The sequence below is a fragment of the Xenopus laevis genome, chromosome 4L, assembly GCF_017654675.1.
Source record: "Xenopus laevis strain J_2021 chromosome 4L, Xenopus_laevis_v10.1, whole genome shotgun sequence".
Lineage (NCBI taxonomy): Eukaryota > Metazoa > Chordata > Amphibia > Anura > Pipidae > Xenopus > Xenopus laevis.
This window is the reverse complement of record NC_054377.1, coordinates 26,936,155-26,961,718: the sequence shown is the minus strand read 5'-3', so window position 1 is coordinate 26,961,718 and position 25,564 is coordinate 26,936,155. Positions and strand designations below refer to the sequence as shown.

General features: G+C 38.7%; 2 protein-coding genes across 6 annotated transcripts in view; one reads left to right on the top strand and one right to left on the bottom strand.

The window, feature by feature from the left end:
* Positions 1 to 25,564, bottom strand: part of macrod1.L (MACRO domain containing 1 L homeolog) — a 436,504-nt gene that overhangs the window by 155,449 nt on the left and 255,491 nt on the right.
* flrt1.L (fibronectin leucine rich transmembrane protein 1 L homeolog) overlaps positions 1 to 25,564 on the top strand; it is a 177,367-nt gene that overhangs the window by 100,228 nt on the left and 51,575 nt on the right. For 3 of the 4 annotated variants that reach the window (XM_041590005.1, XM_018257628.2, XM_041590004.1), the window contains exon 2: positions 9,175 to 9,871. The gene's annotated coding sequence lies outside the window, so the exon portion shown is untranslated. Of the gene's footprint in view, positions 1 to 3,985; positions 4,262 to 9,174; positions 9,872 to 25,564 lie in introns of those variants that run through there. The other variant, XM_041590003.1, reaches the window with a different exon arrangement.

Below are 25,564 nucleotides of genomic sequence, written 5' to 3'. Positions count from 1 at the left end.
ACCACTGCTAAGAGACATCGTATTTCTTGGATCAGGGTTTAGAGTCAATATTCAATTAAAGGAAGTTTCAGAAGGTTTTTTTGGGGGGTTTGGGTCTGGGTTCATAAAAAGAACCAAACTGGCATGTAATGGTATGTATTAAAATGCTGTCTGGGAAGAAACAGCTTGCTCTTTCCATGAATTTCCCATTTTGTAGCAGTAATTAATGAGGACAAGCCTAAAGGAGACAGCAGTGACACTGAGGATTAAACATGACAAACACATGTCCCCCAGCCGCACATACAGAGATATAGACTAGGGCACAAAAAAAAAGCTTCTGAAAACAATACTGTTGGATGTTCCATCACCCCGAGTCCTTGAAAGACAACTCAACTTCCAACCATGCTTCCCATAGTCACTTTACGGGATAACACTGTCCATAGCTATTAACCAAACAGAGCACTAAGATCATCCTTCCAAAACCCAGAATCATTCCAATTCAGCTGGGTCCCATAACAAAATGAAGACTGAAAAACACTGAAGGGCATCAGAAATCCCTTTATATACTCCAGGGACATTCACTTAACTCTTCCCCTTAATTAACTCTTTACATCCAAAAGCCATTCAGTGAACCAAAGTGAAAATATCCTGTTATCTTATGTTTATGTTTATATATATGTTTATATATAAAATATATATTTTCCTTATCTGTATACTTACCTCTATTGATAGTGGCACCACCATGATGTTTCTCCAGATTTTTGGTAGCAAAAGAATGCTAGGAAGTTTCAGTGATTGCTTTCTTTAACATATAATAGGAATGATATATGCAGGTATGGGATCAGTTATTCAGAAAGCTCCAAATTACAGGAAGGCCATCTACCATAGACTCCATTTTAATAAAATAATTTGCATTTTAAAAAAAAAAGTTTTTCTTTAAGAATAAAATAGTAGTTTGCACAATGATGAAGCAAAACAATCCTATTAGGTTTATTTAATGTTTAAATTAAATTTTACATAACTTATGGAGATCCAAATTACAGAAAGATCCTTTATCCAGAAAACCCCAGGTCCTGAGCATTCTGGATAACAGGTCCTGTACTGTACACACACATTAAAAAGCTACCCTTGATACCTATAAAACAAAACCTAAGAGCATCTCAACAAAAGCCTTCATACAAAAATGAAACCCTTCTTTTTACACCATGTAGGACCTTGTCTGCCTAGGTCTCCCAGGGCCCGCCAAACAACTTCACATCTAGAGCCTACTCTGTGCACTATTAGATATAAATATACTAACTGCAATCTGTACTACACAGCATCTTGGTAGAAATAAGAGAATTGATGTGATTTATCATACACTGGGCCCACCAGGAGATCCTTGGTATCTCGACATGCCAGTTCAACCCTGACCTGTTGGGTACATTGCACATCACACAGTCCAGGGGTCCATCTAAGCTCTATTGAGCCCAAAGACAACAATTTGTTGTGTGTGACGACTTACATAACTTGTCTGTGTATGTACACACCAGCACAGAGCATAGAGGCGACACTAATACATTTTACATACGGACACTGTTCCTGTGCCGTCAATGCAAAATGAATCGTTAATCAGCCTTTCTCCATGGAGAGTTGTGATGTTCAGTTCCAAGAACCATGGCACATATATAGCTCCATATTTTATTTTTGCCCGCAATGTTTTCTTCCAACTCAAAACACCCTAAATCATGCCAGTGCTGCCCATGTAATTTTAATTACATTGAATTTTTAAAGTGACAATTGCATGAGCAAAATCATTCATGGCAAGCAATGGAGGTAATGTAGGTCATTTTAACACCACTGTGAGAAACCACTACATATACTATTGTCCCAAAGGCATTAAATTGCAAAAACAAATAAGGGAGGAAGTTCCAGATTAATCAGGGCTTCTAATTCTCAGCTACCCCCCAGCCACCTATTGATAGCCCTCCAGTAACAGGGCACGGATCAGCTAAATAATTTGACAGGTTATGGGCAATTCAAAAAGTGTCGGTAGCCAGGGAGCCTTTACTCATGCCTGTAGGTATCAACGATCCAAATAAAGACTGTTCCATGAGCACAAAATGCTGTATGTTTTCATAGTGTCCATTTAATAAATACCCCATGTGTACAGAATATATCAGAGGAATATGTGTAACCAATTTGTAGCATTTTAAACTGTTGCCATCTTGTAATGAAGCTGTACATATACTGCACTGAAATAAAATGCCCTGTCTTTACATGCATCTGCCATGGGTTTACTTTCTATTTGGGTCTAGTATAAAACACATAGGGACAGACAATCTGAATTCGCAAGCTAATTTTGCCATTTGCCTGGTGCAGGGGAACATTGGATTGGGGGGCCCAGGGGAAAATAATTATTTGATTTTAGTACAGAAAACAGGACCCAAACAGAATTCAAGACAGGTACCCTATGCCACTGCCCTACGAGCAGCAGCACCCTATGTCATATAAGCCATCTCTCTTCCCGAACCACTAGAACATCCCTTTCTCGCCACTTAACCCCTCTGCTTCCAGAGTTCTGCACAGTCTCCCTTAATCCATCTCCTGCCAGTTAAGTCAGTAGCAGATTTGAGTGAGCAGATAAAGAGATTTTGTGCTGGGATCTGGGCTTGTTTCCATGTGATGAGTACAGGGAGGGGAGGGTTTGTTTAGCCAGAAGAGAAGCAGAGTTCAGTTCTAAATATTTGATGTTTTAGGATCGTTAAGCATAATTAAATACATTGATGTTAATGCCGTCCGCTCAGTGGAAGTGACAGGCGATAACTGCCGCATTTTATGAGTCCTACGGGGAAAGATTCACAGACTTCCCTTATGCTATACTGTCCTTGGAGTGGGCACAATTAATGATATATCTTCATTTACAGTCAACTGGTACAAAATGTCATGAGGACGCAGCACTTATCCAGAGGATGTGTCGGTAACAGTGCAAGTCGCCACTGCCCTCTGCTATATTTCTGCATGAACAGACGTACTGTTAGGATTCACATCCATATCATTACTCAATATAAAGTATGAGCACTGTAAGGCATTTCATCATGAATAAAGAAACGGTGGATTCCTTTAAATGGCTGGCATTAACTTCCAGCAACAGGTTGCATTCCTGACAATGAGTGGCATTCCTTACAATCAATTGCAACTTGCTGTCTGTAGCCATCTGCATTGCAGCCTATGGACATACAGGGGAAATAATTATTAGGTGAAGAATATTCTTTGCAACCATCTCAATCTGACATACCTTAGGTATTATTCCTAAAGTTATGTATCTGGACTCAGCAACCAAACAGTGGCATCCCAGCTCTACCTACTAAATTAATAGGGATAATCAAATGATTAATAATAATAATAATAATATAATAATTATATAATAGGGGTATGAAATGATTTACCATGAATTTTGTCCTGTTTGAATGAACTATTCAAACAACATCAAATGCAGTTTTCATGTGCCTTTTAATTTTGTCTGGTTGAGTTTGCTTGTTTTGGGGGCTTTTCCTGGTAGGCTAGCCCCAAACATACATAAGGAGTGTGTGATCGGGTAACCTCACAAAATACAATACGGAGAGGGCTTGGGAGCATTATTTATACACAGAGCCACATCATGCAATTTTAGCTTTAGGTTTATTGAAAACAGAGTCCCTTTAATGCAGACCTCTTCTCTCCATCAGTCATTTGCTCTTGAATATTTGTTTAGCCGTCCTTTTATATTTAATATTTAGTTGATGTTATTTGCCCAAGACCTTTTCTTTTCTTTGTGTCAGTCTGATGCCTGCTTCTGTTTCCCCTGCTCAAGCCCTGTACAAGTCACGAACATAACATTATTCTTGTTTGCTTTTCATATTCCCCATCTCTCTCTCTTTAACACCCAATAAAGCACAATTTCTCTCCACCAGCTCTCTGTCCCTCTATCTTCTCTGCTCTCTCCTTCTCCCTCCCTCGGTTTCTCTCCACCTCCTCTTCTCTGCCTCTCTCCTCCTCCCTATCTCCATGCTTTCACACAGTAGCATCTTTACATGCGTGCCCAGATATTCAATACAATCTTTATTCACTCCTTCGAGAGGTTACCCCGAGGGGGTCAAGCTACCGACTGCAGTCACTATTTCCGCTGGGGTGTAAAAATGAAGGGGGGATTGTTGCTGAGAGCCGGCTGGACCAAGCAAGAAAGGTCTATTTATCTGCTGAGAATGAAAATGTTCTCTCTACAAGGGCTTCTGCACTGCGATGTATAACGAAGGCAGCAACGGTGAGATAGATCCTTCTCTGTATTTCTCTCTTCATCTCACTGCCTCTTTCCATCAGACAGTCTCCCATCGGGAATCTTTTTAGGTTGTGAAAATGCATGATATAACTGCCTGCCGTCTAAACCTTCCTTTGAAGCGCTAAATACTAGTTAGTAATACTAATCTAGATAGTTATGCATGCCTGCATTACCTGCTGCCTATAACTAGTTCTATGTGATCACCTGTAGGGCTGTTTTCAATAGACAGCCTCACCTTACACCTGCTCATCACTGCTATGAAAGGGAAGGCTTTGATATTGGCATACCTGACCTGGGACAGTCCTGCCATGAATGTCAGGGATGATCATTGCCTTGCTGGTATCACATGCATTAAAGCCTAGTCACAAGTTTAAAAATAATAAGCTGTACAAAATATGAAGAGCTGGACTTTTCCCATCTTTGTATTCTTTGACAATACATGGAGATAGAAGGGGCTATTTTTTTTTTTGCTAAATTAGGCAAATACCCCAGTAAGAAAGACACTTTTTCTAAGCTCTCCTAATATTTAATCCAAACCACCCCTTTATAAAAAAAAAAAAAAAGATATGTTTCCCAGTTTGTTAGAGTGTGGCATAATTGATATAATAAGCCTGGTTTGTAAATTGCAGCTCCATTTGCTACATTGCAGTTCATGAGATACAAGCTTACTAAAAATCCTTCATTTGTGCAGTGAAAAACTAAAGCTGAGTCTCCTGGAAGTACAAAAAGAAGTCCATAAAAAGCCTCCCTCTGTGCTATGCAGATACAGACAGATGGATAGACAGAGATAGGGATATGCTGCAAAGTTTGTTCTGGAACTCTCCTCTTACCATCCCCTGGGCACCCATGTCCCATGTCAGCATAATGACAGCTAGTCTTTTAAATGTACCATATTTATCCACCCATATCACCTACCTTTCACCCCTTATTATCACCCATATTCATGAGGCATTGCAAATTGGTTCTTAAATACTGAGGTTTTTTTTCTCTATTAAAGATCAAATTCATTATGACCATGTGGCCCCTTGGGTCCCGTGTGCAGGCATAACTTTGTACCTTCACTAGTGACATAATTGATTATCTTATTATCATTACATACAAACAATGTCCTTTACGAAATAAATGCCTTTTTACAACGTCTTCTATAACATTTCACATGCCCTAGGGCAGATGAGCCCATGTTTTGGGTCTTTGCTACTGAACTACAGCTCTAAGCAGTCTTATGATATCCAAGTGGCTGCTGGGGTTTATGGCTCTGCAAGAGCAAAAGGGCTGGACACTATTAAATTCTACCCTAGGACAATGATGACCAACTTATTTTTTAAAGCTTTCTCTTTTTGGGGGGCTGAGTCAATAGACTGCAAGAATTTGGGGGGCAGTCTGTAGCCATGCTACACCCCCCATCTCATTATTAATAGATGATTGATTTGTAAAAGTAGGAAATTTTTACCTTCTAGTACCAACTGACGTCTGCTTATCGCACCTCTCACCTCATTAACAAAACTGCAAAGCTTAACAAGTACCAAAATGAGCTTCTCTCGTTATCCTTCCTATTCTCCACCTTCTGCCGACACATTAGAAGCACATACACTTACATTCTGGTTCATCTGACAATTGTACTCGTTATTACGGCGACGTTTAATTAGCTCAAGACGTTACTTGGGTTCACAGCGCACAGACAGCACTGTCTGTTCTCACTTCTCCCTCCCTCCTTTTCCTCGGCCTGCTTTTGGATTGTGCGTATGCCTTCGGGCTCTGTTATATCTACCACATTTTCCGATTCATGACTGGTTATGTGTGCACAATGCAAATGTGCCGGGGAAGGAATGGGGTCTATTTACCTAGAAGTAAAGACAGAAGTTGCACACAGCACTTGATAGAGAATGGGTACGTGGAGACTCAACAAAAGTATGTTACTATAACATATAATGCTCGAGCAAAAGAGCTAACAATCTAATGTTTAAAAGTAAACACTTAGGATGATACATGGAGACTCAACAAGAGTATGTTAATATAACATTATGCTCAAGCAAAAGAGCCAACAATCGAATGCTCAAAAGTAAACAGGATGATACATGGAGACTCAACAAGAGTATGTTAATATAACATATAATGCTCAAGCAAAAGAGCTAACAATCTAATGCTCAAAAGTAAACAGGATGATACATGGAGACTCAACAAGAGTATGTTAATATAACATATAATGCTCGTGCAAAAGAGCTAACAATCTAATGCTCAAAAGTAAACACTTAGGATGTAGGCATAGAGAGAGCTTGGGGTTAGACAGCGGGGAGGCGGAACTATTAGAGCTATAGTGCTATAGAAAATTTTGAGCCAGGTTCTCTATTGCTTCTTTTGTCACTGTATTAGGAAATTAATGTGTTCCTGTATTAGAAGTAGAGGAATAATGAATATCCCAGAGGATGATACAGACCTGCGTAATTTTTTATTGGGTCTCTCTATGTCTAAAGAGAGAGAAATGGGTGAGTGATGTGCGCAGGAGTAGGAAGTTCATGTATAATATGAGGATGTGCAGGAGATTGTGGGAGTTGTGAGACCTCACTGGAGCTCATTAAGAGGCACCAAAGCATTGTCCCTACAGCATTAAATAATGATACCATTATTTGCTACCTGCAGTTTGTGCTTATTCTTTAAGAACAATAGGTTTCTTCTATAGGAAGTATAGCTTTTTTTTATGTGCGAGTGTTGGGTCTGTAAAGGTATGTGTGTGTGTTATATTATATATGCACACAGGGGTGAATTTGATGGAATTGTGTCTTCTTTCACCCAAATTAACTAGTAAACCATGCAAAAAAAGCCCCCTGTGCTTAACATATGACCCAGTGCCTATCTGTATCCTTTGTGCACTTTCTATCACATACTATGGATGTGCAATTCAATCCATCCAATAATCTTGGGTGCACCCAATAACACTCATACCTTTGACTCAATTTCAGTAAGTGCCCCAGTCTGCCCAAATAACCCACCCCTGCTGCTTTTGAATATTGAATGCTGCATAGAGCATTCTGCATGGGGTGTCAGTACTAAAATGATGGGAAAACAAGCGCTGTGGTCAGTGTGTGATTGTGTGCAATGAGCTGAAGCAGCGCAACCTTGATAAATTCTCCACAATGTGATTTACAAAATGAGGAGAAGCTCAAGCCACTGCTCCCTGGTACTTACGCATTAGTAGTAGAGGAATACGTGTGTGTCTCTATTAGAGAGCAGAACTGCAGCATGTCATAATCGTTTAGAGAGAATAGCATATAACTTGTGCTGGGAGATAATTCATGTGATATTATAGTATGATAATAGAAAGGGAAGCCGGCTCAGCAGGTATTTAATAAGACTGGAATGGATTCTTTAATATGAATTTACACTGGTGGAAAACAATGTGTGGTGCTCATTTAAGGAAAAAAAGTCTACAAACTATACAAGTGTCGGCTCCCCTTTCCTAGCTACCATGGGGTGAATAGGTGACTGGGGGTTACATATACGAGGAGTCCTGATACTTCGGCATTGTACGTCTTTGTGACACAGATATGAAGACAACAGTGGTCTGATTTGTGCTTGGCCCAGCAGTACTTCATGTATATAACAAATCTCATGCTCCAGAATAGTTTAACATAAAACTGAATGGCCTAATTGAGATATAAATACTTCCCCTTCTACACCTGCTTTCAATATATGATTGAACATGCGGCACTTCAGAGCCCAAGAGCCTCTCTGCTGCATCATCCAAGGGAAAGAAGACATAATTCAAAACCTATAAGTCACCAGAGAGAGCATTACCAAGAACCTCCTACAGGCACCTAAGGTCTGTTGTACATGACACAATGGGGCTCATTTATCAACACTGAGCAAATTTGCACCTGGGCAGTAACCAATGGAAATCAAATGTTTGCTTGTATTTTTCTACGTGCTACTGGCCAAGTCCCTGATTGGCTAAATGCTCAGATCTGCCCAGAGTTGATAACTTACCCCCAAAGTGATCATCCATTACTTGAACTACATATTCAACTTGAAATTAGGGAATGCAGTGTTTTATTTTAATGATTTCATACCAGTACGGTGTGAAAAGGGAACTAGGCAGCATGGCTGTTTGTCGAGGATGATATTGTTTATAAATATGATGGATTTCAGGGGCAATCTGCATAACAAACTGTATGTGTATGGGAACCTTAGGAGGCACAGAATAGCCTGTTTCTCCATCAGATCTACATATAGTTTGGTTATGCCTTTTACTGTATGTCAGAAAGTAACAGAGGCCACATAACCATCCAGTTTTTCTTGAGATGAACTTGTATGGCCCATCGTCCTAATCAACCACATGTGATCTAACTGTGCATTAGTGTTTGGCTTGCGGGCTGATCAGTCACATACCATAAAAATCAGCCTGTGCAATTGCCACCCCTAGAAAGCAAATACAGGTATGGGATCCATTATCCAGAAACCTGTTATCCACAAAGCTTTGAATTACAAGAAATCTTCCAAAGACTGCATTATAGGCAAATAATTCAATTTTTTTTTTAAAAAAAACGATTACCTTTTTGTTATAAGAAAACAGTACCTTGTACTTGATCCTAGCTAAGATATCGTTCATTCTTATTGGAGGCAAAACACGCCTATTGGGTTTATTTCAGGTCTAAAAGATTTCTTTAATAGATTTAAAGTATGAAGATCCAAATTATGGAAAGCTGGGAAACCCAAGGGCCAGAGCATTCTGGATAACAGGTCTCATGCCTGTACAAGAAATAATATGAGATAATATGAGATAATATTAAGACAACTGAAATAATATTAAGACAACAGTTCAGCCATGTCTGTCCTTATTTTAACAGTAGAGAGCTAGGTGTTTCACTATTGTTGCCTAATTATATTTCTGCTTTATGTCACAGGTGAGACCATTTCCACAATAGGACCACTACATAAACACATATAACAGTGGCACTGCATCATTTGAGATGGGATTATAGTAGAAGGAACCAACTGATCCCAGCAGTCTTCCCCACTCGTTCTTCCAGAGATCACCTTCTACCTACAGTTCCAGAGCTGACGCTCTACAAGGCACCAGTGACTGCACTGCTCTTATTGTCCTCACTGGAGCTAAAGCAAGTTAAACACCGGGTAGTGTGGTATATATTACCCTTTTCCTCCTCAAGGAGAGAGTTCTTCCCAACAACCATAGCCCATGAATATATATTGGTAAAAAGTCCCAGGATCACCTCTTTCTGTCACGCAACATTGCACCTATTCCATACATGCCCCCTCCACCGTCTGTGTGCTGCTATGAAGGAGGATTGCTCCCTGCTATAAAGAAGAGAAGGAGGGGGTGAGATAAAAGAAATAATTATTTTACTACTGAAAAGAAAGGGAAAAAGGAGAGAGAAGGAAATGTGCTAATCCAATTTTAAGTCTGCTGAGCTGGATGGTAGAATAAGCCATATCAGGTGCACAGAAACACAGAGTGGATAAATCTACTCCTTGACTTTCCCATCCTGATCTGGATTTACAAATGCTACAGAACTAAAATTTGAAAATTGCACCAAAGGAGGCGGGTGGAAAGAGACAAATGTTTACAGCATTTCTTTAAAGGTATGTGCTGTGTTGAATGGACCTGACCTTTCCTTTGATAAATGGAATGACTTTACATAGTAGATATACACAGCTCTATGGAAATTCAGAATCTAAGAACATTAACGGTGCATTCTGTACCGAGTCAAATAGCTCAGGGACTTGTATTGTAGCAGAGTGGGAAAAACAATAAGAGATTGTAGGAATGAGCCAGGGACAGGGAACAAGTCAGAAGAGAAAACACTGAAAGAAAGGGGAATGGAACAAGGACTTGTAAGCTGTATAATACGTATACATATTGGTAGAAAGATGGTAAAAATAGATCACACAAATTAATTATACACAACACAAAAATGAAGGTGATGTGGACATAATCTAAGCGAGAATGGAAATGTGAATGGAAAAGCAAGGTAAGTGGAATGTTAAGGTCAGTAAAAGAGTAATGTCATGGAGTGGCACAGACTACAGGTACAGGTAGAAATAAAAAGTCACTTATTAAATATAATAAGAACACGGGGAAATTCAGTCATAGCAGAGCCGGGCCAACCCAGCCAGGCGCCCTAGGCAACCTGGCTGGGCACGGCACTGGCTGAGTGCGCATGCGCGAAACTGCGCTCGGACGCGCATGCGCAGAACTGCATGCGCACATGCACAGAAGCGATATCACAAGGAATTATCTGTGGCAGTCGGCGAAAGACAGGCCTGGACAATGGGGTAGGCGTCAGAGCAGGTACCTGCCTGGTGCCCCCCCAGCTTTGCGCCCTAGGCACGTGCCTACTCTGCCTACCCCTAGTTCCGGCCCTGAGTCATAGTCTGAAATGTCTTGTGCTTGGAGAAAGTAGTTGTGCAGAATTTAGTACAGCTACTGTTCAGTGATGGCCGAATTTGGGGCGTTTCGCTGAAAAATTTGCGTATTTCCTCTGAAATTCGCAAAATGGCAAAAGATTTGCGAAACGGCACCGGTGTCATGTTTTTGAGTGGGAATTTGATGTGAATTTGCGCCTGGCGAATAAATTCGCACATCACTATTACTGTTCTGTATTTGCTATGATTAGTATTGTTCAGTACAGGTATGGGATCCATTACCTGGAAAACCCATTATTCAGAAAAGCTCCAAATTACGGGAAGGGCGTCTCCTATAGACTCCATTTTATCCAAATTGTAAAAAATGATTTCCTTTTTCTCCGTAATAATAAAGCACCTTGTGATCCCAACTAAGATATCCTTTTTTGGGAGCAAACCCAGCCTATTGAGTTTATTTAATGTTTAATATTAAGGTATGAAGATCCAAGTCAAGATCCATTATCTGAAAAAGCCCAGGTCCCAAGCATTCTGGATAATAGGTCCCATACCTATATTTAGTGTTGCTAATATTGTACAGTATTTGGTATGGTTAGCATTGTTTAGTATGATCACAATATTGTTTAACACCCAAGTTTAAATATGTGTGTTTGATGTTGCCTCAACACCTACAATGCCAGGTTTCTATTGACTCAGATCCCTAATGTAATTATTATGGAGGACCCACAGTTCACTGATAAAATGGCCTTGTATAAACATTGCCACTGTCTGAACTGGCTTCTGTCCATCAGTATAAGGAGGAGAGGACATGCACAATATACAGAAATAAAATTTGGTCTGATTCTTTCAGGGTGACATTTACATATGCTTATTGCCAAAGTGGGGTAACTGGGGCCCCTGGAAAACCCGACTCCAAGGGCCAAGACTGGGATTTGTTCCGGTGAGCCCCTCCAGTGTACCAGCTGCATTGCCAACACACTTTGACCCTTCTGTGTTCCTACACACGGGCCCATGATAATTCAGTTTGGTTGTTGAATACAACAATCTACAACGTTTGAATCCATGTTTTGAACTAACAGGTACTAAAATGTCCCACACCCCTGTACAGTTTCACATGGTTTTTCCATCTAAGAGTTGGATAATGAAAGCAAATATCTGCCATGACTAACTAAACGGTAGCAGTTTGTCTACTATGCAATAAACTAGTATCTTAAAGGGGTAGTTCACCTCTAAGTTAACTTTTAGTATGTTAAGTTATCAACTTAATTGTTCTTAATTTTTTACAGCTTTTAAATTGCCTCTCTCTTTTGCCTCTTTTCAGCTTTCAAAGGGGGTCACTGACCCCAGCAGCCAAAACACTATTGCTCTGTGATGCTACAATATTATTCTTATTAATTTTTATTCGTCTTTACGTATTACTTCTCTTTATAGTCAGCCCCTCTCCTATTCATCTTCCTGTCTCTCATTCAAACCACTGCCTGGTTGCTAGGGTATATTATCCCCAGCAACCAGCTAAATTCCAAATTGGAGAGTTGTTGAACAAAAAGCTAAATAAGTTAAAAAACCAAAACAAAAATAGAAAAATTAAGAATGATTGTAAATTGTCTTGGAATATCACTGTCTACATCACACTAGCTGCCCAAAGATACCAGAATTATGTTCCTGCCAACACTGTGCAAGAAATATTTTACAGGTATGGGATCTATTATCCCTAAACTCATTATACAGAAAGCTCCGAATTACAGAAAGGCCGTCTCCTATAGACTGCATTTTATCCAAATAATCCATCCATTTTTTAAAAATGATTTCCTTTTTCTCTCTAATAATAGAACAATACCTTGTACTTGATGCAAACTAAGATATACTGAATCCCTACTGGAAGCAAAACCAGCCTATTAAGTTTATTTAATGTTTACATGATTTTATAGTAGACTTAAGGTATGAATAGGGATGGGCGAATTTTTTCGCCTCGTTTCGCCGAAAAAATGACGCCCATAGACTTGTATGGAGACGTGCGTCAAAAAAAGGGACGCGCGACAAAATAATTTCGCCGCGCGACAAAATGTTTTTGACGCCCATAGACTTTAATGGGCGTCTGCGACATTTCGTCGGCGGCGAATTTTTGCGAAGCGAAACGGGTCAAATTCGCCCATCCCTGGGTATGAAGATCCAAATTACGGAAAGATCCAGGTCCCTGGATAAAAGGTCCCATACATGTAAGCATACACACAGTATTAAGAATAATAGAACAGAATTAGAACAGTAAAATATTAGTAGGACAACTCTAAAAGGTATTTGTAATATTTACTATAAGGCCAAATTACCCTAGCAACCATGCATTGATTTGGAATATGAATAGGAGAGGCTTGAATAGAAAGACAAGTAATAAAAAGTAGCAATAACAATACATTTGTAGCCTTGCAGAGCTTTTGTTTTTAAGATGGGGTCAGTGACCCCCATTTGAAAGCAAAAAGACTCAGAAGAAGAAGGAAAATAATTTAAAAACTATAAAATAAAAAATGAAGGCCAATTGAATAGTTGCTTAGATTTGGCCATTGCAGATAGTTGGCATTAGGTTAGATAGGTAGTTAATTATCATTAATTAACCAAGGTATAATGTGAGCATTTGAATAAATCAAGAGAGCCCAGGTTTGAACCCTGTAGTAGGTGCCGAAGCTTTTGCGATACACTAGGATAAAGCGCCAATAATAAAAACATATATATATTAGAGTAAATACAAGCCCAGGTCATTGATCTACAGCAAGAATCAAAACATTTTTCTCTATCTTTACTCTGATAAGAAAATGCAGCGTTGGCCAATTCTCCTGGGAATCTCAGCACTGATAAACATGTACATGTATGACATTCCTGTTAGGTAAAAAAATGTTAGCACGTTCTATAATGATTGGGGATTACATACCTACTAATAATATATACCATACTGTATATGCAGTTAATTAGAATTATGAGATTTTTTCACTGGTGGTGTAGAAATCAGGGTATTGTGTAATGCAATGATTCTAAGGCGTCCGTTTACTAAAGTGTGATATTGATAACGACTTGGGAGCACTTCTTTCATTGTGAAAATGTCACCTGGGCTGGAAATAGAGGTGGGTAGAAGAGGCATGTGCTTAGGGTGCAATGGGGCTGGTGGAGGAGCTGATTATTGCAAAGTTCTATTGCCATCAGGAAAGTGGTGTTATGTAAAAAAAAAAATCCAAAAATTGTAAAGTTCGTTTTCTTTTGTGTGTTTTTTTTTTTTTTTTTTTTTTAACACGAACAGTGCCCTGAGGAGGAATGATAATTATATTGAGCATAAAATACAACCTATAGTAAAAAATAGGGATACGTCAGAGGAGTTTCATGACCATATAAAAGCATAAGCCTGAAAGCGGAGTGCTTTTATACAGGCCAGTGAACTTCAAGGTGACTTATCCTCATGTTTTACAACAATTATTTATTATATTAGAATACACAGATTCAGCGAGTCATGTGACAGACATGACATAACTAAGCACCAATTAGAAGTGATGATTATTAGCATATCATTTACAGGATTTTCATGGCTCTTGTGTATTATACATGCATTATTAGCGAGTCAATTTAGAATACTTAATATAATGTAAAAAATAAGTGATTCATGGTATTACTTCATTGGCCATAATGACATTTAATAATACATTAATAGATTACTAATAAGTGCTGGTTTATATAAAATATTCAGTAGTTTGGTCATTGGCAGTGGCACCAAAAAAATCCACAACATTCATAGATTATCAAGTTGGCCTGCATTGCACCATAATCGCACTTTGGTAAACATGGGAGTGGTGTAATTTGTTTGTTTTTGTAGCATTAATGGGCAATAAATTATAAAAAAAAAATCTAATTTTATTAAATGTGCCTAACTGGCAACACTTGTTGACTTTTAAGGTACTGCAAGAGCTATGGAGCATAAGGCACTTTGATCACCACCAGTGATAGAAAACTCTGGAATTAGCCCTTGGCCTGCAATTGTCAACTCATTGGATATATTATAAAATTGGAAGTACATTTTACAAAATTAGAAGAAAACTGACGTACAAAGGGACCAATATACTGTATGTCTCTGAATTGTTCAGAGTATCAAATCAAGCGCCGGAAAATAATCAGGGCTTGTTGAAAAAAAAAAGATCAGGGGCAATGGCCATGGTCTAAATTTTTGGAAGCCATCATTATCATCATCATCATTTATTGATATAGTGCCAACAAGTTACACAGCACTTTACAATAGTTTATAACAACAGGGGTCTTAAAATAATTTAACAAACAAGGGTTACAGAGTAAAAAATAGGATCAGAGTGCTCTACTCACAAAAGAGTCTAAAGCAGGAGTGCCCATACTTTACTAATGCGAGGTCTACTTTTAGTGAAGTTGTCCCATTACGATCTACATCCATAAAAGCATTGTTAGCATGTTATATTGATTGATAAGATCATTTATATTACTATATTTAAATAACATCTATTTCTTATGTAACCGTAACATAATAAATATCTGAATGAAAAGAATAAAACAGGAGGGTGATTTAGACAAGCTGTTTCTTGACGGTGTCTTAAGATCTTCTGATCACCAACTAAAGGTCTACTGGAAGATCCCAATTTGCATCCCTGATCTAAAGGGTTAGGGTACATTTGAAACATTAGAAATATGAAACGGTAATAAGCTGATGTCTAATTAATCAAAATACAATGAATATGCTTCCCTGTGCAGGTGGAAGGTAAACCAAGATGCAATATACATGTGAAGGTTTATTAGGTTAGTACTTTAAAGATTATATATGATTTCCATCATTCCCTGCAGTGGAGCTTGCAATCTAAGTCCCTATTACACACAGTATGGTCAGGAGACAATCAACCTGACTGTATGTTTTTGGAGTGTGGGAGGAAACTAGTGATATGGGTATAAAATTGAAGAGTAAAAATATGTTGGTGATCAAGAGCTTTTTGAGATTAGGGTGATAAGAGCTGGGTCTCAACCCAGATATTGTGCCAGGGGCTCATGGGCCTCTAGTTGTACTACTGGACATGGGTCCAGACTGTATTTTAGTTTGGTACTGCACCTCTTTGCGCCCTTCAGTGCATGCACGTTGGTGGAAGTGATGCCATGACGTAATGTTCCTTTGTGTGACATCACTTCTACATGCAACCTGCTGCAGAGCAAACTCTGCTGCTGGATTTTGTGGGTATGTATCCAGCAGGGGAAGATGTTTCTTGTGCAAAAGTTTTATTTACCATATAGGCATCAGAGGGTTGGCCCCCAAAGCTGCCATCTTAGTTACAAGGCTATCGAGAGCCTAAATGGTAAATATGACTCTGCATGGATCTCCTTTCTACCAAGCAGCAGACCTAGGGGGGGTTTGGGGGTCAGTAATACAGAGGGATTAGTGGAGATCCTCAATAAGGAGCACTTTCAATATCTGTATGTGAAAATACATCAATTGGAAGGTTTGCAGATATATTATAGTTACACTAGTGCTGTCAGTACTGATGAGTAGCATTTGAAATGACTTGTATAGCATTGCCTATTATGTGCATACTATTATTACTGTATTATTTAGCAGGGATATGCCCCAGATAATCATTTATACCACATTAATGTTTGACATTAAAACCATCATCGTGGTTTCATTCGCAATCTACTACTTTGTATACAAAATTAAAGCAAATGTCCCATTTATAATGAATGAGGCAGCATATCTGTCATGCATGAAGAAGGTGCATGGGCAATCATGACAAGCCCAGCATGCTGGGAGCTCCAATCCCCTGGAGAGGATGAAGGGGGTGCAGATGATGAAAGGATGATGCAAGATTAGGAGATTACTCCACTGAGTCTTGTTAGTTGATCAAGCTGCTGCTTTCTAGCCAACAAGCCAAGTGTTGCTATTTATTACCAAATTCCCCAGGTGCTGCGTTAAAATGAGAAACGAGCATTTCAAAGAGAGATGTCAAACTACAAATCTGGCAAAAGTATTAACTCTATACACAGAATCTTCAGTAAACCTTTTTTTTCTACAATCCTTAAAATATTCATGTATCGTTTTGTTGTTTTTCACTGATTATATTTTTTTATACTATTAAAGGGGTTGTTTGCCTTTAAATTAACTTTTAGTATGATGTAGACAGTGATATTTCCGAGATAATTTGCAATTGGTTTTCATGTATTATTTGTGGTTTTTGAGTTATTTAGCTTTTTATTCAGCAGCTCTCTAGTTTGCAATTTAGTGATCTGGTTGTTAGGGTCCACATTACCCAAACAACCACAAACTGATTTGAATAAGAGACTGGAATATGAATAGGAGAGGCCTGATTAGAAAGGTCAGTAATAAAAAGTAGCAATAACAATAAATGTATAGTCTTACAGAACATTTGATTTTATATGGGGTCAGTGACCCCTATTTGAAAGCTGTAAATGTCAGAAGAAGAAAACAATAATGTAAAAACTATAAAAAAAATGGACAATTGAAAAGTTGCTTAGAAAGAAGCATTCCATTATATACTGTTCATTTATAAGGGTGGTTCAAGTTGCTTTTATGGTTCTACGTGTATATTATTTTAATAATCTGTACAAGTAATAATCTTAACGGGATTCTGTCATGATTTTTATGATGGCGTTTTTATTTCTAAATTACACTGTTTACACTGCAAATAATTCAGTTTACAATATAAAATTTCCAGTAAGTGTATTTTTTTAGTTGTAATATTGGTGCATAGGCAGCCATCTCAGGTCATTTTGCCTGGTCATGTGCTTTCAAAAAGAGCCAGCACTTTAGGATGGAACTGCTTTCTGGTAGGCTGTTGTTTCTCCTACTCAATGTAACTGATTGTGTCTCAGTGGGATCTGGATTTTTACTATTCAGTGCTGTTCTTAGATCTACCAGGCAACTGTTATCTTTTGTTAGGGAGCTGCTATCTGGTTACCTTCCCATTGTTCTGTTGTTAAGCTGCTGGGGGGGGGAGGGAGGGGGTGATATCACTCCAACTTGCAGTGCAGCAGTAAAGAGTGACTGAAGTTTATCAGAGCACAAGTCACATCACTGGGGGTAGCTGGGAAACTGACAATATGTCTAGCCCCATGTCAGATTTCAACATTTAATATAAAAAAAAATATTTTTGGTCTTTTGAGCTCAGGATTTCAGTGCAGAATTCTGCTGGAGCAGCACTATTAACTGAAGCGTTTGGAAAAAATATGTTTTCCCATGACAGTATCCCTTTAATACCACACAATAATGGAGCGTTCAAACCTTGTGCGTAATCCATAAGGATCAGGTGCTCAGCAGTGATTAACCCAACCTGCCACGGGTCAGGAAGCCGCTTGATAAAGGGCCCAGTGAGGCCGAAACGTTGCCACCTTTTTGTCTACTTGCACAATTGAGCCAATAAAAACACATAGTTGAAATCTTTGGATAATGGCATTGCTGCAAATGCTTGAGATGTGATTGAAACTAGGCCTCTCAGCAGTTTTATCACTATTCTAGATGAACAATAAATTCTTTGAAGCAGATTGCTCAGGTCTACAATTTCAGAGTTTAGGGTTGCCATGTGGATGATATTTTACTGCACAAACCAGGCTCAGACTTGGATTCTAAATAACCTGGCATTATTTTTAAATACATAGAGGCCCAATAAATAATGACTGTCTACGTTATCTTACAGCAGCCCCTCAGCATTTGTCAGAATCCACAGATTGCCAGTCCGGGCCTAAGAATAACCAGTAAAAATGATGCTTGCAGTTAATAAGAAATAATATAAACAGCGATTTGGAGGACCGGTATTTTTTTCTGGAAATAGTGACAGCCATAGCTGGGCTGTTATCCCACCCTCAAACATACATATTAATACATACATATCATTAGCATGGAAATGTCCCAGATCGTTTATGCCACATTAATGTCTACGATATTAATCACCGGTGTGGCTTTATTCAGAATGTACTATTTTATATACAAAATTATAGTAGATTTTCCATTTATGATTAATGAGGCAGCATAACTGCTACACATGAACCTGACCCTCTCTGCCTCCTGTGATCACATTCACAATATACAAAGTGCCAGCCCCCCCTTCCAAGTGTGCTCTAGTGCTTTTAGCATTGCCTGAACTGTACATTCCTGGTGGCAGGGTAAAGCAAAGTTGCACGGGGGCCGTCAATCTCTGTAATAGTGCAAAAACTGTATATATGACCAAAATGGTGAGCAGTGGCGTAACTACCGGGGGAGTAGGGAGTGCAACTGGGCCAGGGCCTGCACCCCCGCAGGGCCCCCCCGGCCGATCGTGCGCGCTGCAGCCGCACGATCAAATGTGAAATTTATCACATCTTGACCATGGAAACCGTATTAATTCTAATATTCACCACCAAAAACCTGCCGAGTTCATTTACAAGTCAATGGCAGGGGTCAGTTGAACCATTTAAATATGTTAATTGCCTTCCTGACATTGGAGGGTTTTTTTTGGAGGAAAAATCGATTCAAAATAGATTTGAATTTTATTAGAATTTTCGAGTTTTTTCATCAATAACCTCCCATTCGAGTTGTCATTGCATTCGAATTTATTACAGTAAAACAAAAATTCACATAAATTCTACCTTTGATAAATAGTCATGTATTCACTCCCTACAACATGAGTCCCATAACTGTGGCTATGCTCCTTTGTGGTTGGTTGGAATGGGACAATTCTCAATAGATCTGCCGTCTTGGATATTCGTGAAACTTTGGCAGGGTAATTTTTACGGCATTATTTTTTTTAGCATCTGTAGTTTTATTATGAGCATAAACCAAATACTGTCCTTCAAATGGGCAACATGTCTTCTTGATACCCATCTTACATCTACCATCTTGCACTGCACAATTCTCTTTTTTTTCTGTATAAATACATATTATACTATACATCTGGTGGCCTCACATCTGACCAAATCCTCCTAATTCTGCATTTTTATTCTGTGTTGCAGTGATTAAACCTATAGATCCCTCCCCTTTTTCCCTCTTGCCTTGGCCTTTCCCATCTTGATTAAATGAAGACGGCACAGTTGACTAAGTGTTCCAGCTTGATGTGTGCTGGTAATTACAGTACCTAGCGAGGACAGAATGCTCATATGATTAATGTAAAAAGGCAGCGAGATAGTAATAAATGCTGAGAAAGGTTTGTTTGATTTGGATTTGGTTTTTATTATTTTCTTTCCTCATTACCGACATGGAGGTACAATTACGAGTCCTATAGCGGAGATGTCACCTTGCGTGCAATTATACTCTTTGCATAAAGACTCCGGTGCAAACAAATTTATATTTTAATTTAGAAAGCATTAATGACTACCAGGCAACCATGTCTTGAAACCCATGAGATGTAGATATTGAAGAGCAAAAGGTTCACTCCAATTTCGTCAAAATTAGCATGCCATAGCCTGGAACTTTTCCATTAAATGTATTCAATCCATTCTCATTTCTTTTCATTTGATCTCATTAAAAACGCTGATATCCTTAATATTTCTCCATGACTGACTAAATAATTGTAATTATATAATACTTGGCATGAGGAATGACTGCTCACCTCGCTTGTAAATAATATCCAAAAGGGCACTTTGTCCCTCATATAGTTGCCAAGGGTCCCTCATTTGCAAGGAAGATCACAACATTTTATTCACTGTCCTTGAAAATGATTGTTCCCGACTATAGCTTCATTTTTTCATTTCCATATGGTGTGTAATGAAAAAATAAAGAGCAGAATGTAAGTTTATTTCCTTTAGTGTTAAGGAGAACTAAAACTGGCCCTACATGGGCAGTTCTCCTTAACACTAAAGGAAATAAACAAATTTGCCACTTGAGATCAAGCCAGTACCTTATCTGGCCGCATATGGATCCTCCTAAACTCCCTCCTCTCAATAAATAAGCAGATCTACAGGTGTATACCCAAATTAAAGGAGAAAGAAAGCTACCATGGCAGTCTATTGCCAATAGATTAGGCATGTAAATGCAAGTTAGAACACTATATTTATTCTATAGAATGCTTTACTATGAGTAAACAGCTCTAGGAGCTCTGTTTGTTTATGGTAACAACTGCAATATTGTTTAGTATGACATACAGTATCTTCATACCTGAGTCTCTCCCTGCTCAATCATAGCTCTGGTCTCAGATTACAGCATGGGGGTAGAAGAGAGGAGAAAACTGAGCATGCTCAAATCCATGCCTTGGAGGTTTAAGCTGAAAACAGGAAGTCTGATACAGAAGCCCATGTGTACACAATAGAAGGAAAGAAAAGTGGTGTTTCTTTAGACAGAGAACTCATATCAGCATTACTTTGAGGGTTTACTGTATACTGTACTTATACAGACCTGTCTGATAAAGCTCACTTTGCTTTAACCTTAACTTCCCCTCATCAAAGAATTAGGTTAGAGGTTCTGCACTTTATGTTTGAGCTTTCGTACTGGCCCAAAGTCACCACAAATCTTAAACAGAGAAGATCTGTGCCTCCAGGGATGCCCCCAATAGCTCCCCATCTTCTTTTCTGCTGATTCACACTTACCTGAGCTTAGGGACAGACTCACAATAAGCCATAATACAAATCTGATTCATTATTTTTGATACACATTCATGGCAGCCTAGATATGATTGAGCTTCTGTGACTCCATGGATGAAGACCAAAATGCTCTACACTCAATCTGGTTTACCTTAAAATCTACATGTGAATATTATGAAGTTTTATACTGAGAAAATGTGTATTTGGTCTTCATTTATGGTTTTAGAAAATATTACATTTTTGTTCTGCAGCCCTCCAGTTTGAAATTGAAACCAGTGAGCATCACGGAGTGATCCTCTTCCAGTTTCTTCTTGCTTCAAATTTCCTGGGGCAAACTCATGGGCTCTTTGTTCTACTGTGCATGCAAAACCGCGCAAATAAAACAGAAGACATTATAGAATCGCTCTGTGGTGCTCACTTGTATAACCCCGGGCCGATGCTGTTTTCTGCTGATAGGAGTACTGGCCCGGGGTTTCAGGTAAGTCAATACAATCACCTGGGGGTGCCTAATATTTGGCAGCCCAAAGTGCAGAATGCCTGTCTTTCTCCTTTAAGCAGAATCTACACAGAAAAGTTGCTTTGACCTTCAGAAAGACTAAGCAGACTGATAAGTCCACCTTCAATAAAGATATCTTTTGCTTGCACTTTTATGGGAATAAATGAAATACTGAAATTTTAATAACTTTGCTTAGTGATGAAGTAGGCTTTTCTCCTCAGTATAATTTAAGTATTCTCTTCCATGGCCTCTATTGGTTTCTTATTCTAAAGACACTACATTTTTTTCTACCATGCCAAGGGGCTCTGTGCAGCATGTCTACTAATTATATTTATATATGATGCATATATGCTGCATAGCTCTAACATGTTGATATAACTTCTATGTATTCTATGAATCCATAAACATTCTGCTTTGTGGGTTGTGTCTTGTACACCACATAGTGATAAGACAACTTTAACGGTCCAACATGGTATTGTGGAAATTCAGGAACCAGAGACAAGGTAAAAAACACACGTTTGTTTGACACAAGCTCCATGGATTCTGAACTCACAAATCGTCAGAACCTACAACAAATAGATCACAGGGTTTTTATAAACTTGTAAAAAGGCAGTGCTAGTAGAGCTATCTTTCCACAGTACAGAAAAGCAAAGAACTGCTCTTACAGCCAAACAGGTGGCACTGCCCTAAAGGCCAGGGTAGAAGTGACCAAGGCTAGTTTTAGAACAGAAGCCATACAAGTCACGGTGGAATCTGCACACAGAATTTTATTCTCTTTTAACGGGCAGGCACCCATTTGCTGGTACCAAGGTTACAGATATAAATTATTAGACTTAACAGTAATCCAGCAAAAATTCTTGTAATATTTAGGACAAACAAATGAGCTTTAGCAACAAACTTTAAACTTTTTGCCCATCAAGTTTCCCCCCACCCACAGATTTCTGACTCCTGGACTAGCATATAACTGCACCGAGTACAACCTAAAATGATCAAAACACTTTTTTTATTAATGTAAAGACTGCAAAAAAAAGCTTTGCTATGCAAATATTTGACATCAGTCTTTAATAGCATGACTGTTTCTAAGCCTTGTGATTCTAGTGAATTGCTGTTCTGCTGTTGAGGTGGTAGAACTTGTCATGCTGAGTTTGCAGAACAATACAGGCTGAGATAAAATGGTTACTCTGAAGGGACATTTGGTATTTTAACACCATTGCACCAGCTCCCCTTCTGCCTTGAGTTGTATTGTATAGTTCATCAGGAGCACGCCTTTACTGACTTTAGGAAAAGGGTGTTGACTATGAGACTGTGCCAGGGGTCAAGACTGCTGTAAATGACAGAGGAAGGTTCATAGTGGGATATATATATATATACTAGAGCCCCTTGCTCTTATTAAATATAAAACTGTTACTAGTTCAGTGAATACAGATTGTGCCTTTGCTAAAAAAGTAGGTCAGCTAAATGGACATGCATGTATTTTGCATTGGGCAGGAGCAGTGCTATCTCAAATGGCATTAAGTGCACAGAGATTCTTTTAAATGTGGATGAGTTACTGTAACAGCGTGCTTCAGGCATATGTGCAAAAAGCGACAGGAATTTATTTATACGTCTTATGGAACAGCGCTACTTCATTCAAAAAGAATGAAGGAAGAACACCAAGAGCTTTAAGGAGAGAATGGTTGACTTGGCTGTTGAAATGTCAAGTATTTTATCGGAAACTTGTGGCTTTAGGGGACAAGGCATTCAGTAACCCACACAAATATCTTAAGTCTACTAAAAAAATCATTTAAACATGAAATAAACCCAATAGGATTGTTTTGCCAGCAATAAGGATTAATTATATGTTAGTTTGGATCTAGTGCAAGCTACTGTTTTATTATTATAGAGAAATCTTTTTTTAAAAAAATGTTAATTATTTCCTTAAAACTGAATCTATGGGGGATAGGCTTCTCGTAATTCTGAGCTTTTTGGATAATGGGTTTCCAGATAAGGGATCCCATACCTGTACTCGCATATTGAATACTACAAAGAGACCCCCTATATTAATATTCTCGCAACCATTACTATTACTACTGCATAGTTCATAAATTGTCTAAGTTGCTACCTTATGGACTCCTTTAATGCCTTTATTTCCACTACCCCTGTGTCTTTAACTGTAGCCCTTTTTTTTTTGCCCTGTTACCACTGAATATCCTTAGTGCAGAAAAATTGATTTTGCTAACAGTAACAGTTAGACACACATGCCAAGATGATTCTTTCACAGATACAATGAGTTTATAACACTTTCTTTTGAAAACAAATGCAAAAACAAACACGGCAATAAAAAAAAAAACAAGCTGCGAAAGCTTTCACATTTTAATTGAGAATATTATAATATTCTGACAGGCAACAGATTAGTTTGTGCCCTGCTTACTTCAAAGTTGCATAAACTCAAATGCAAAAGCAATTACAGTGTTTGCTTAAATCACAGTGAAATGCAGGTTAAATCAAAGGTTAAAAAGGAATTCATGTGCTGTTAGCGATATAGTCAGAAGGGAAAGAATAGTAATTAAAAACCTATAAACACATGCTGTAAAGCTCTGATTTTGTTTGGGAAATCCATTGCCATAGGAATGAAAACAACCTCACACCATTCAACGTTTCTGGTCTGAAAGGTAATTGCAATAAAGTGGGTGTATTTGGTTTGTGGACCAAATTTCCCAAATTTTCAATGCTGGCAGCTATTCCATTGATTGTTTGTAAATATAAGGATTCAAACAGTCAGTCAATATCTGACACAGATTAATTAATATTTTTATATTAGCATTCGGGTTGCCACCTGTCCGGATTTCACCCACTTGGTTTTTAGAAGGGCTGCCTGGGTGAAAAGTTCCTGTTCGATTTCCAAATTAGGATATCTGGACAGTATATTGAAGTGAATGACATGGCAATCAGCCAATCACTCATCCCGCCCCCATAACATAACCATCACCAACCCACCAGCCCAGCCCACCTGCCTGTTTTTACCGATAAAAATAAGGTGGCAACCGTAATTAGCAATCAGGTATTCAGTATGGTTTGACCCTAGGGCTCAATTGTGTTGGACTGGGTCATCAGGATACAGGTATAGGATCCATTATCTGGATATCTGTTATTCATAAGTCTCCAAATTATGGAAGGCTTTTTCCCATAGACTCCATTTTATTTAATCCAAATGTTTTAAAGTTTCCTTTTTCTCTGAATAATAAAGCAGTACCTTGTATTTGAGCCAAACTAAGGTATAGTTAATCTTTATTGGAGGCAAAACCAGACTATTGGTTTATTTAAAGTTTAAATGGTTTTCTAGTCGACTTAGGGTATGAAGATCCAAATTACGGAAAGTTCCCTTATCTGGAAAACCCCAGGTCCAAAGCATTCTGGATAACCGGTCCCATGCCTGTACCAAGAAAACGCCCATTCTGCTCAGGTGTTAGTGGGCTCTCCTGCTTGCCTAGACATTGGCCTTGTATGGTCATTCCCCATTTCTATATGAGAACACAGTGAAGAAAAAAAAGGTAGTGTACAGTAGGTGATAATATATAAGGAGAAATGGAGAATTAAGAAAGTAATTGAAGAATATAGTTTGGAGAGTCCCAGCATGAAAAAGGTGCACCATGGGTCATTGTGTTTGCACTTTATAACTCATCCACTTTCAGTGTCAGATTCTAGTGCCAGGGACCCACCCAAAAACCTTAGACCAAGCTATTTTTCCTCTCTTCCTCCCACAAACTTTTTATTCTACTAGTCTCTTTTCCTTACATACTGTAACTTCTTCCAGCTATTTTGACACTTGGATCCACTGGGAGTTTTCCTAGTATCCATGTGGGCTAGTCCGACACTGATAATGAAAGAGCACA